Here is a 12500-nt window from a genome sequence, read left to right as displayed (position 1 = left end):
TGGATGCAGCATGTCTGCACATTTACAGTACTAACCCAAAAATACACAATGTTCTGTCCTCACCATAGATGTGCACCTCTGTGCATTAGAGAACCCATCCAAAACTGCAATTGGGCCTGACACATGGATGTAGATACAATACAGATACATGTATGGCTTATACATTAGTGTATTAATCCCCACTGATCCCTTACCTGCACGCTCCCTGTCCATTTTGTGGGTGCCACCCACCCCCAGCATGTTGACCTCTGTACCCTGGTGTTGTACTGTGGTGTGTGCCACAAGGTTGGTGGGGGCTCATATGCTACACATCTTGCTTGTGTAATGGATGACAAAGATACATATAAAGTCATTTGTATGATGTGGTGATGACTGTACCCAAGGGTGACAGAGTGGTCATTGTGGCAAATGTCAATGGGCATGGTGGTGAGGGGAACAGAGGGTCTGTGGAAGTGAAGGGTATGCATGGTGTTAAAAGGAATGCAGATGGGGAGATGGTAGTGGGGTTTGCAAAACAGATGGACATGGCCGTGGTGGATATGTACTATAACACAAAGGAAGAGCATAGGGTGAGTTACAAGACTGTAGTAAGATGCACACAGGTGGAATATATCCAATGTAGGAGGGCCAGTTTCAAGGAGATTAGAGACTGTAAAGTGGTGAAGGGGAAAGTGTATTTAGACAGCATAAAATGCTGGTCTGCAGGATGATGTTGGTGAGCAAGAAGGGGAGTGTGAGTTCAGCAGCAAGGATCACATGGTGTGAATTGGAAAAGGGTGATTGTGAGGTGGAGTTCAAGGAAGGATTAAGATAGGCACTGGGTGGCACTGTCAATTTACCACATATTTGGTGAAGTACAGCAGAGCTACTAAGGGAAATGGTTAAAAAAGTGTTAGGTGTGACATGTAGATGCAGGACGTAGTACAAGGAGACCTGGTGGTGGACTGAGGAAGTACAAGACAGTATACAGAGAAAGAGGATGGGGAAAAATGAGTGAGGCTGTCAGAGAGATGGGGAAACTAGGCAAGAGTGTGAGGAGATGAGGTGCAAGGCAAACAGAGATGTGGCAAAGACTAAGGATGAGGCATATGAAGAGTTGTATGAAGTTTGTGAGTTACTGGATGGTTGTATTACTCTTTGCAATGTTCAGTTTTACTAAGAGGTTGTTGTATGTCTGGCCATTGTGGATGGCCTATCATGGTGTTGCAGCAGTGTACTGTTCACATATTTATTTGGACTGGGGGGCAGATGTGAGTGTCATGGGTCGTTTTTTATCCAACTGTGTATGCTGCCCCACTTATGTGTGGTCTATCAGCAGCATATGTTTGCATGTATGCAGATATATCCTGAGACATGTATGCATCTACATATATATATATATATATATATATATATATATATATATATATATACATACACACACACACACACACACACACACACACACACACACACACACACACACACACACACACACACACACACAGTATCTATTGGTAATATATCTATATATTCTTATACACATATATGTATCTCCATACATCTCTCTCTCTCTCTCTCTATGTATATGTTCCTTTTCATATATATATATATATATATATATATATATATATATATATATATATTTGTAGATATTAATCCTTCCTAATTGCACAGTGTCTCTTCCCTATTGTAAACTGGTTGTAAAGTAGGGTATGTTTGAGAAAACATCCTAAAACCATACATCTGAGATGCCTTACTGGTAAATTGCTTTGACCATGGTGTGTAGGGTTCTGGGTTTATGACCTCCAAGGGCTGTTTATTTTGTTGCTAGGCAGGACAAGGACTGCTGGATACAGAGTGATTAAGGCAGTTTTATGAGGGTTTAGTCTACACACACACTGCACATTGCCATACTGTACAAGGGCTGGTGATGTTGGTCACAGTACAGGAGCAATGGAACAGTCATCACCTTACAGTCTGTGTTGCGTGTAGTAAAGGTGTGTCACTGTAGTAACAACAACTACAAAGCTTCTGAGGAAGCCCAAATCTGTGAACATTTGTGTGTCAGTACAGTATCCTGTGTTTGAGTGAGTACTATTTTGACTTGGAGGGTGGCTCTCACATTTTAGACAGCAGCGCTCCCACTACATGTCTTAAGGTCCACTGTATGTGGTCTGCTGTCTCCATCATCCTCACAGTTATCTGACAACAATTTTCAGCCCAATAAGGCCTGTGCTTTGTGCATGAACTATGTAACAGTATGCCCTGACTGACAGGATAGTCAGGACTGCTAAACCCAGGTGTGTCAAATGTGTGTATGACTGTATGTGTTTGTCAACGTGTATATGTCAGTATGTTATAGTATGTTGTGTCCCTTCACAGCCAGTACATCCCCCATTGCCATAAAGTAGAAGGCCTGGTGATGTAGTCCACTTTATAGGAACCTCGGAACACACCTCACTCTACAAGCTCTGTGGTGTGTGCAATTAAGGCAGAACATATTAGTAGCAATAACTACATATGTAGGGGTTCTAATCTCAATGTTGGCAAGTGTGTGTGTGTGTGTGTGTGTGTGTGTGTGTGTGTGTGTGTGTGTGTGTGTGTGTGTGTGTTTGTTAAGGGATCTACTTCAGTTTACAGTAAAAAACATTTTCCAGGTGTTCATTTGACCGAGACCAAATTGACAAAAGCTGAAATTGCAAATGAAGCGTCTTGTGGAATCTCATTTCAATAAATCTAGTAGTGGCAGTGTAAATGCCATTTTCCCCACTGTACAGCTGTACACTGATACTGGAGTTAGTATGTATAGTTGGTGGTGTTCGTTGGTGGTACAGCCCCCCCTACATTGGGGGTAGTGTTGTGGGTATCCCCACGTGTAGTGTGCTGTTATACTGTTGAGTCTATGTTAATAGGATAGGTAATTAATCTAACTAGGTGTGGGTCTACAACATTCCACACCCCCCAATGTGGGGGACTGTGCCTCTCATACCACCACAACTATTTATACCAACTCCAGGATTGCACTGCAATGGGGAACAGGACATATACCCTGCCACTACTATTTTCAGTGAAATGATATTTGGAGGACTGATTATTAAGTTATATGAGGTTTTGGCAATTCGGTCTTGGTGGAATTACATTTGCAAAAATGAGTTCTCTGTGAAGTGAAGTACATCTATGTGAACAGTACTCTGTGTGCAGCACCAACACAAAAGCCTCTCTGTGTGTGTTATTCACAAACTTTTGGTGTGTACCACCAGTACCATTGTCAAATGTACAAGAGACACATCAGTCACCATGCACTTACCTGTATACACCCCACAGATCTATCGGCCATGTGACACATGCAATAACTGTTATAAAATCCTGTTACTTGTATTCAGCTGTACCCTGGATATGACACAGTCAATGTGATACTACACTGCTACACCCCTTGTAGGAAAGGTCAGCAGGCCAACATCCTCCTGACACACAGACACATAAAACAAAAACATAATACATTATGGAGACCACATTCAGTCAGTGTTAATAACAGCAATAATGCATCATGGCTGGACAGCTACACACCCTGACATGTAAGCATTAAACATGCCAACTGATGCTTTAAACAGCATTACATTGCTAAACTGTAGTACATTCACGTTGTGCATCATAACCATATTAGCATGTCCCTGCATCGATGGTATGGATGACAGGGATATGGCACAGGTACCATCATATGCACAGGGTGTAGTGTGGGTGTGCCAGATGTCTAGGCTGAGCCATTTGCTTGACATCATGTGTGTGGGTTAGGGGATTGTTTATTAAATTGTCCGTGCAGAGGTGGTGTGTGTATGTATGTATGGAGGTGCCCTAGCTGTGATGGTGATGTGTGTGTGTGTGTGTGTGTGTGTGTGTGTGTGTGTGTGTGTGTGTGTGTGTGTGTGTGTGTGTGTGCGTGTGTATGTGTATGGATACACACAGTTCTGCCATCTGGCTTCCCTATACACGGGTATGTTGGACAGCTGTGGACCATACATGGCAGGGTGTACAGTTCACTCTGTCTGGCCATGGACACGGGAACTGGCCTAACAGGGGTTGCATGGGCACCAGCAGGCAGAAGGCCAGATATGGTACTCTCCCCTGATGATGACAATTGTCTGCTGGATCCGCATCCCTGTTGGGACCGGCCAGGACCATGTGCCCATGGCCCACTGCATCATGGTCTGGACAGCACCCCCCTGCAGTGAAGCTGCTGGCACTGCCAATATGGGAGCGGGAGTGAGATGCTGCACAGCCATGTAGACCCTCATCTGTTTATGGTGCTGTCCCACATCCACACGGCCAACATCCTTCTCTCACCACATGCTCTAGCAAAGACATCCGATGGTCGAGGATTGCCACCATCTCACACAACGTGTATCCATGACCTCCGCATAATAAGGGTGGGCATCTGCAAGATCACAGATGTTGTCATGTACAGCAGGTAGAGTAGCCCTCTGGAGCCTCAGACCATCTCTTGTGTAACATTCCATACATGCCTGTGCCTCCACGACAGTGCGAAACATGCATCTGGTAACACCTGCTATGGCACTTGTGGCAAGGGCATGATGGCAGCAGTCCTCCTATGAGCATCCCTGTCCATCTGCCTGTGTGGGACCTCACCTGTTATCCAGCTATGGCTGTTGTCTATAGACACACTTGCCATAGTTACCACACTTTCCCGTCCCATGCCACCACTGCCAACTGTCCCTAATCTATGGCCACTAGTGATGGGGTATGTGTGGGCATTGTGACTGTGTGCGGGGATGGGGTGGAAAAAAGTGGGATGCCAACCAATGGCACAGATTCATCCCATGACAGCCCTGTCTGTGCCTCACTATGCCTATCATCACTGTCAGAGTTTGAAACACTGACATCAGTTTCCCTGTGGGAGGGACCCTGCCCCACATTGCCACCTGTGAGGGGAGACAATATATGTAAATTAATACCTGTACATTATGCTATACTTACAACCACACACACAAACACACACACACACACACACACACACACACACACACACACTTACTTACAGGCGAGGTGGCACAAAGAGATTATACAGACCTCACATTACCCAACAGTTGACATGCAAGACACATGGCACCCAACATCATGCATTGCAGCCAGTCAATCCCTGTTATTAACAATATACATCTCTAGGATGCATGAGTCGTGTTAGTAGGTGATGTCCATTCTACTGGAAAACACCACACCCATGTACACATTAATGCTGTGCACCTGTGTAGCACACAGGCATCTACTGTAGACCATACATCACAACTGTACACATCATTGCTGAATGCGTATATATCTAGCAGTTATGCTTCCTCTGTTCCTCACAATCCCTATGTGTTTGACACATAACTGGAATGATATGAGGACTGATATCACTAATTAATGACTGACATTTGATTTGCAAATCTCATCATCAGCAGTGCATGTATGTGCAATAAAATCCAGATACACCAACTACCTTCAAAGCTTAATGTGGATATGAGAAGAGTACACACACCTGTTGACATGCCAGCCTCTTCTACGATATGAAATGGGGCCACAGTACTGCATTTGAAAACATTGCACACACCTGATATGTGACATATGACCTGTGCAATCCAATCAAGAATCAAACAAATGTGTTAGTCGTGAGGATACTGAATGAGATGCATACAATATGGGGGTTGCATAAGTGTGAACACCCTCAAACCAATGATTTGTTGAAGCACCTGTTAAATTAACTACAGCAGTCACTATACCTAGTAAGGGGTATACTATAATGGCACATCTTGACTTGGTATTATTTTGTCTGTCTTCCCTACAAAGGCCCCCCAACTCTCTTCCAAAGTAGCACAGGACAGCAAAAAACTGTAGAATAAACAAAAAAAATGCAGAACATGGCTGGATGAGCTTCACTTTTATTCCACGGTACACAACTCTGCCAGATTGCAAGGCCAGCTCATGTGCACAGCCTTTGGAGGTCACACAGGGGCTTTACTATTGCTGTTGTGACTGTGTTATGTCTGGGCCAATACATAATCTTGAATGTGTTCAGATACAGCCATTCTTAGATAGCTTTGGATGCATGCTTCAGTTCACTGCTGTGTTTGAAGCTGAAACCCCTCCCCACCCGCAGCCTTATTGCAGATGCTTGACAACTGTATGCCATACATGAGTGTTATTTTGCAGTATTCAAAATCCCCTCCATCATGTCTACAGGCCTAGTTTCAGATAATGAACAGCAACCCTAAGGGTTTACACTGGCACCAGCAAGCTTCAAGTTGGGGATGGTGGCCCAGAGGTAAAGTGAGATGTTGCTTGTGCACCACACATATCTCTGTGAATACTGTCTCTAGGTTTGAACCTTGATGTCATGACACCATTACACATTGCAACACATGGCCGTCGGAGACTTGCTGTTATGCTTTTGCTACCTGTACAAAGCCCTGGATGGTGTTTCTTGTGGGGAAAATCTTCAGTCTACTTACCCTACCCCATAGGCCACACTTATGTGGAATCAAGGAGATTATTGCCACTAGTACTACACAGGCAGTACTTGCTAGACATTCCTGCACCTCCCTCACTGTTGCTACATGTCTCCTGGCATCCTCCCTGGCCAGTGTACTTCATGTCTTGTCATCTGATTTGGATGGGCATCTGGTTCTTTTCAAAATTATTGTTGTCCCATATTTAATACACCTCTAGATCACTGTCTGCACTGTTTTACATGGTATATGCAATGGTGAGGTAATGTTTGTTTCCCTACTCCTTGCTGCTGCATTTCACTTGTGGGATCTTTTTGATGCTTTGTAAGATTTGTGCAAGCCATGGCTGCTTTCGTTGCAGGCAACTGAGGAAATGTCACGAACATACTTCTCAGACAGCATACCATTACTTGGTGTGACATTGAGGCCCTGTACTTGATGGCAGGTGTGTACTCAAGTAGAGTGAATGCTGACAGTACATCACAAGATGCCTCCACAATATGTTATTTTGAGTGTATGTACACATATGCATCAAGTGTATTGTAAGCTGTATATACCCCATGTTTGTTGCATACAATACATATAATGCTATTTTACACATTAATTGTTAATGTTAGGATCACATTACAGGTTGTAAAAGATGTGGAATGTATTATTGTGGTCTGTCGTTGCATATATCAGGAACAGTTGTCATCTTAATAGGTGTGTGTACACTGTTGTATTCACTGTATAAGGGTAATGTTTCATACGTGTCCCTACTATAGCCCATTTGTCTCACCATTTTGTTTGTCTCTGTCCACACATCTTGCACTGACAGGTTGTGAGGTATATTGGATGAATCTTACATACCCCTCAGATATGACACCATAGTGACAGCTGTGATGCAGTTCAGTTAACACCAACAAAACTGAACATGTACATCATACATTATGGGTAGGTGTGATAAATGTGTGCATGGCAAATAGCATGGGCTTAACATGACTGGTGTATTGGCAAACCCCAACAAAACAATTCCATACTCTCCAGCTACAGGATGCTGTCCCAGTTGTATACTAGAGAGACCTAAATAGTTGTGGGAGAGAGGTAATGTCAGTAGCCACTGATGTGGCCTTGGTACAGGGTGAAAGCAGCATTTCAGCACATTAACAATACAACCCCCGATACTACAAAATATGCTGGCCATCACCATAGATGTACACGTCTGTGCATTACTAAACACCAGCAAGACCTACTATCTCATCTGACATATGCATGTAGATAATATACAGATAGAAATGAATAAGCAACAGTGTTCTAGTAATGTGCACTGGTGCCTTACCTGCACATTCCTTGTCCAGTGTGTGGGTGCAACCCACCTCCACAATGCTTTCCTCAGCTTCATGGCTTGTGCATTGGGCAGACACCTCAAGGTTGGTGAGGAGCTCCTCGGTGGGTGTCAGTGGGGGCTGGATGGCTGGGCCGCCACCTGTGGCTAGCCGGTCCCTCACTATAGTAGGAGCCCGTTGACAGGCTTGGCGGATGAGGTCGGTTGCCCAATGCTGCACCTGCTCATAAGTTCTGCTGTGCAGGCTGTCATCATTTACTCTGTAGACCAGATTGTTCCACAGGGAGTTCCTCTCCCGCACATCTTATGCTGTCCATCCAATTAACAGGGCATAATGTTCAATCACGTATTGGGAGATGATGTCAGATTCCCCAACACAGAATGCTGGTAGGCAAGCCCAATGTATGTTACCTGGAAGACATAAACAGGAAAAAAGGTCACAGGACCTCATATGGTTGTCAAATTGCACATCAATAGTGAATATTACTTGCAAATAATCCAAACTACACCATAACCCTCTAATCTATCATGGCTATAGCAGCTTACATTACACTCCTGGCCCTGAGCTATCTTATTCCCCCAATGTTGGACACTTAATTGCATAATCTTCTATTCTCCATTCATTTCTTTGTAGAGGGATGATAGTGGCCATCTTCCACGTGGATGATGGCAGGTCTGTGTTTGACTGTAGTGTTTGATGGAGCTGTGAGTACATGCCTGAGTTCATGTAGGAGGCAGACATTGATGTTATTATGCCCCATGGAGATTTGGTGTTATTGCCATCAGTAGGCAATATGTACATGCTCACTATTGCTGAAGGGAGGAGTGTGGTTGAAGTGCATATCACCCTATACAACTGGGGTGGACAGGGTGGCAATGTTCCCACCTAACCTGTCTGATACAGGTTTCCTCTATCCATGGCATGTGTGTATGAGGTGTGCTTTACCCCAGTACAGGGTGAATTGTGTTGTTGTCTCTGAGACTGACAACATATGTGGAGACACTGTTGCAATTGTCCTTGGTGGTGTGGATATGTCTGATTTGTAGATATGGTTAGCCTTACAGGAAGTCACCTGTGAACTTACATGCTTGTTCAGATAGAGGTGGACTTGCTTACAAGTTGTTGCCTGCACCTATGTGTCCCTGTACAGCCAATATAGCAACTTATTATGTGGTTTGTGTATTGCTGCTGTCCACCAAAGAAAATTACTCTACCTTGGTGGAGGCTGGTTATACAGGTCAGGTACTGGTGAGTCCATATAGCTACAGTGGATATAAAATGTACACACCCCTGTTACAATGCCTGGTATTTGTGCAATTGAAACATGCTCATTTGAAAACAATTCCCACCTTTAATGTGACCTATAGCCTGTACAAGTCAATTGAAAACATAACAATCTGGTCTGTGAAAACATATGGAAATAATAATCAGTTCAATAAGCCAGTTGAATGAGTGTGCACACCCTTTTACTGATATGTTGTGTATGCACCTCTTGAGATGGTTACAACATTCATTTGTCTTGGTTTGGATTCTAACATCATGGCACATCTTCACTTGGCAATAGTTGCTCACATTCCTAGAAACACCTTTGTTTGTTTTTCAATGGAATTGTACAGGTTAGGGGTCACATTCAAGATGATAAACATTATGAAATGAATTTTTGTGGTCTCGTCATACAGCACACAAACCTGGCATTCCAACAGGGATGTGTACACTTGTGATATCCACTGTATATATAGTTGTTGATATAGCTGTTAGTGGTAGGCATGGACAGAGGGTCATAACACAGTTGGACACTTCTCCGATTACTACCTGATAATCATGCCTACTCTAGTAGCCATATCAGTGTTAGGGCAATGCAACAACCAGTATCTGTACATATTTATGTCTGCTGTATGCACTGACACTGATATTACACACATGTACAACATGCACAACCTATATACCTGACTTCTTGAATCCCATGTTATTAGTTCTGTACCTTCCAGCTGAACATATGCATACATACATGTGCTCAGGGGATACCTGGTATACATTTCTGTCCTGTGTTAGTATGGCACATTGTAATTACAGTCTTGCTGCTGAATCATACTTCTCAACCTGTTATAGCAGGACGTCTGGTCAATGGCACACATAAATGGGTGACAAAAGGGACATCAGTATTGATGCTGTATTAATATAGATGCACCATATATTAGTAAGTTGATTGCACAGTAGGCTTTGACATCACTGTGATAACCTGGAAGATGTCCAACAGTCATATGTAGGCTATTATGCTACATTGTCATTGCTCACAGACTTGCCATTATGTTACATTGTCATTGCTCACAGACTTGCCAATGGTTTGGCTGACATAACACAGGTATTTGTGTATGTGACTACAGATATCTGTCACAAATGTGCTTATTGTCCAGCAGAACACTGTACAGTTGAATGTTATTAATTCAATATATCACATGCAGTTAAACACACATATGTCTGCAACAGTGCTTTACTATATACATGCCCTATATAGGTCTCTTACATTTACAAGACAAATATGTATCATACTCATATTCACAGGTAATATATGGATATGGACAACATCCCATTAACTGGCCTAGCAGTGGCACAGTCACAACTGCTTGACAGATACCCCAGTGGTTGTCATATGTGAGCTGTCCTTTCCCAGGGTAAATCAGACTCCTGAGCTGTGATCCTACCTCACAACCTCTTAGAGCATTACATCTGGACAAAGCCCAAAATGATGGGGGGATAAATAGGGACAGACTTTAAATATTACTGTTATAAACTTAAGAAGTTTGTAGAATAATACATTTTGAATTACCATGAATATTCTTAAGGATGTGGAGTCATAAACTCATGTGTTTGTCATTACTTGATGACTTCAAACCTCAGCTATTTGCCAGGAATGTACAGATTTCAGGAGGAACAGACAAAAAAAAACTATGATGTGAAAATATGGACATTCTGTGAAGATCTGTGCAGTTGAAAGGTTTGGCTGTGATCTTTCCCACTGCAGAGAGGGCCAGATGCTATGGTCATAACATCTGTTCAGCAGGACATTAGTACAGCAAGTCTTGTTGGGACATATAATCTTTCAAATCATATTTCCCATTATTACAGACCAGGTACTACATTCAATTACATGCTTACATGTTGCACTTAGCTTTTTTATTCTTCTCTTTTCCGGTTTTTGTTTTTGTTTTGTTTTGTTTTCTTTGTTTCTCTGTCTCTCTCTTTCTCTCTCGATCTCTCTCTGTGTACTACAGGGATATAGCTGATTTGAATAGGTGGCAACATGGCTTTTGTAGGTGATGCTCATGGCCAGGTGATGGCCTATGCACCAGTTGGTGTTCCCCACTTGCTAATTGCATGCAGAGCAGCTGTGTAGTTCTTCCAATAGCCAATGTCATGGCAACTCACTCCTATAATCGAGTACTCCACATGGGCATTGGCCCTTTCCCTTACCTGTGAGGAAGACATCCTGGAGGTGTGTGAGTTAATACCTCTTAGAACAGGACTTGTGGAGACAAGCCAAATGAATGGTGAAGAATGTTCAAGATCTAGGAGCAGAATGTGAGTATTGCTGTTATATGTTTGGAATGCTGCTAGTTTAACTGGGTTTGTCTAAACATGCTACATCTGCACGAGTTTCAGTCTGACAAAACTCTGTCTTTGCATAGCTCTCAACTGTAGGGCTATCCACATAATGGCCACAGGTTAGCCTGTGTTTGGTCTGTTCCCCAGATAGGTGCTGTCATTGGTAAATCAGTAGGATACTCTAATGATTGCAATCAGTAAATGCTAACATCCATTTGTTTTTCTGACTTTATATCCCTCAGAAAAGATATGTTACAACAAACCCTCTAACACCAGCAACTTTCTCAGTCTATAGCAGCAACATTTCAAGTATGGCCATGTATTTGGTCCTCTATCCACCAATTATGTCATGATTTGTCCAGATGTCATACAGTAGGAGGTTGATAGGTATAATGGTCTATCATTATTTAGTGCTGTCATTCCTCCTGGTGGGGAAAGGCTGGAAAACATGCTGGAGTCTGTACATTCTAGAGATTGGTGTATGGAAAATGCTCTTAGATGCCCTTATAACATATGCTATGTGGGGGTGAGTAATACATGTTTTAAAACTAGGCTGTTAGAACATATGAGACATGTTACTGATAAGAAAGAAGACAGTTCTATAGCTGTACATTTGAATAAATCTCACCATGGGAACAGTAGTGGGTTCAAAGGTACTGTTTTGGAATAAGTCTGTTCCTCAGTTTGAAGAAACATTAATAAAAGGGCAATTGTTACATACAGAAGCAATGTACTAATACTAACTGTGATACTTAATCCCTTGGAGGTTAAATGAGGAGTGTAATTGGAGGCTGTGTGTTTAATTATGCAATTAAATGTTAATTGCGTCTTGTGATTAAGGCAAGTATTTCCTGTAATCTTTTACTCCTTGAAGGCTTTGGCCAAGACATCTGAGTATAATAAACATGTGTGAATTACTGGCTGGTTGTATTTCTCTTTGCTATGTTCAGTAATTTTAGTTGTTTGGCTAAGAGCTTGCTGTATGTCTGGCCATTGTGTATGGCCTATCATGATATTGTAGCAATGTACTGTTCACTTATTTATTTGGACTCTGGGGAGGTGGCAAATGTGAGTGTCATGGGTCATTTTG

This window comes from Protopterus annectens, chromosome 6.part0 (genome assembly GCF_019279795.1).
Source record: "Protopterus annectens isolate FY-2018-M chromosome 6.part0, PAN1.0, whole genome shotgun sequence".
NCBI classification, from domain to species: domain Eukaryota; kingdom Metazoa; phylum Chordata; order Ceratodontiformes; family Protopteridae; genus Protopterus; species Protopterus annectens.
This window is presented reverse-complemented; position numbering follows the sequence as displayed.